This window comes from Physeter macrocephalus, chromosome 14 (assembly GCF_002837175.3).
Source record: "Physeter macrocephalus isolate SW-GA chromosome 14, ASM283717v5, whole genome shotgun sequence".
In the NCBI taxonomy this organism is placed as follows: Eukaryota; Metazoa; Chordata; class Mammalia; order Artiodactyla; family Physeteridae; genus Physeter; species Physeter macrocephalus.
In genome coordinates, this window is record NC_041227.1 from 22,872,039 (window position 1) to 22,874,575 (window position 2,537).

Consider the following 2,537-nt stretch of genomic DNA (forward strand, 5'->3'; position numbering starts at 1 on the left):
GGCAGGCGGACTCCCAACCACTGCGCCACCAGGGAAGCCCTATCCTGAGTTTAGTTAAATTTGTATGCGTGTTTATACTTTTACTACATAAGTATAAATCATTAAATGCTTCATAGAATTCTTTCTGTGTTTAAAACCTTAATATAAATGGTACCATCCTGTACTTATCCTTCTGCAGTTTGCTTTTTTCTGTTAAGAGTCATGCATAGACTTTGAATGTATTCATTTTTGCTGCTGTATAGAATTTCATTGTCTACATCCCATGATTAATTTATCTGTTCTGTTTGCTGGCATTCGGGTTGTATAGTCAGTCTGCCATTATTGCATACATGGAAAAATGAACATTGTCTCTTAGTGCCCATGAGTAGGTGTCTCTGGGCCATAAGTGTAATTAAGGGTGAAGTTTCTGAGCTGAAGGCACATTTTTAACTTTCCTAGATATTGCCAAATTGTTTTCCAAAATAGTTTATCCTCTCACCAGCAGTGTCTGAGAGGGCTTGTTGTTCCACATCCCTGTCACCACTTGTCAGTCTGACATAAATTTTTGTTAAACTGATGGGTGTGCAAATCTCCTTGTGGTTTTAATTGGCCACCTGAAGACTCTTTAACATCTCTCTAGGAACCCTCTGTCCCAGCATCCACCCAGCTGCTATCTCCTTCCTCTCCTTCTCATACTCTTTCAGAGTTGACCCATTCTATGTCTGTGCTTTCTCACCACCCATTCAGTTCTCAGCTGTGTGATCTCCACCCCCAGGTCTCTGCTGAAACTGCTCCAGCCAAGGTCAGCAGGGAACCTGGCTGAATCCAAAGGATGTTCCTCAGCCTGCATCCCAACCCACCTCACTGCTGCACACAATGTGCCCTTGGCCTCCACTTTCCTGACTCTCCTCCCACTCTCCACAGGGTAACTTCTCTGGCCTAAGCAACTTCCTATCATTCACTAGCGACTTCAAGTGTTGATGATCTTTTTTTCTCTTACTCTGCTCCATCTTCCAGGCCCATCTCCCCCACACTTATGGCTATTGTGACCGCTTATATCCAGGTAATCCCAGTGTTCATGGAATAAAACACTGCCTTACCCCAGACACTGCCTGTTTCGCTTCTCTATTACATGCCCCTTCTCCCTGGAGTTACCACTACAGTGATTAATGTTTAATGTCTTTATCGTTCCCTTGCTTTTTAAAAATGGATATTACTACCTATATGACTATCCTAAATAATACATTGTTTAGTTTTGACTGTGTTTTGCCCTTGTATAAATGAAATCATATTGTATATATTCTTCTGCAAGTTGCTTTCTCTTTCAGCATTGCTTTTGAGAGTCATTCATTTATATACTGTAGCTATGGTATATACGTATATGGTATATACATATATACCATAGCTACAGTACAGCTACCATAGCTACAATACCAGAGTCATTCGTGTATATACTGTATATGGTATGTACAGTATATTTTTTTTGATGTTGGGGGTAGGAGTTTATTAATTTATTTATTTATTTTTGCTGTGCTGGGTCTTCGTTTCTGTGTGAGGGCTTTCTCTAGTTGTGGCAAGTGGGGGCCACTCTTCATCGCGGTGCACGGGCCTCTCGCTATCGCGGCCTCTCCTGTTGCAGAGCACAGGCTCCAGATGCGCAGGCTCAGTAGTTGTGGCTCACGGGCCCAGTTGCTCCGCACCATGTGGGATCTTCCCAGACCAGGGCTCAAACCCGTGTCCCCTGCATTAGCAGGCAGATTCTCAACCACTGCGCCACCAGGGAAGCCCTTCATTTCTGTTTAATCCACTTATTTATTCATTCTATTGTTGATGGACATTGGGTTGTTTCAGGGTTTTTTTAATTTTTTGTTTTTTATTTATTTTTGGCTGTGTTGGGTCTTGGTTGCTGCGTGTGGGCTTTCTCGAATTGCAGCGAGTGGGGGCTACTCTTTGTTGTGGTGTGTGGACTTATCATTGTGGTTGCTTTTTTTGTTGCGGAGCACAGGCTCTAGGTGTGTGGGCTTCAGTAGTTGCTGCACGCAGGCTCAGTAGTTGCGGCATGCGGGCCCTGGAGTGCACAGGCTTCAGCAGTTGTGGCACACGGGCTTAGTTGCTCCGCGGCATGTGGGATCTTCCCGCACCAGGGATCGAACCCGTGTCCCCTGCATTGGCAGGTGAACTCTTAACCACCGTGCCAGCAGGGAAGTCCCTGTTTCAGTTTTTTGCTACTACAAAGAATACTGCTCTAACATTCTTATGTGTGTGTGTAGATCGATACAGATATAGATATAGATAGATATAGAATTTGGGAGTTGAATTACTTGAACAGATATGCTCATGTCCAACTTAACTAGGTAATATGAAACTGTTTCCTAAAATGGTTGCATCAGGGGCTTCCCTGGTGGCGCAGTAGTTTAGAGTCCGCCTGCCGATGCAGGGGACACGGGTTCGTTCCCCGGTCCGGGAAGATCCCACATGCCGCGGAGCCGGTGGGCCCGTGAGCCATGGCCACTAAGCCTGCTTGTTCGGAGCCTATGCTCCGCAACGGGAGAGGCCAC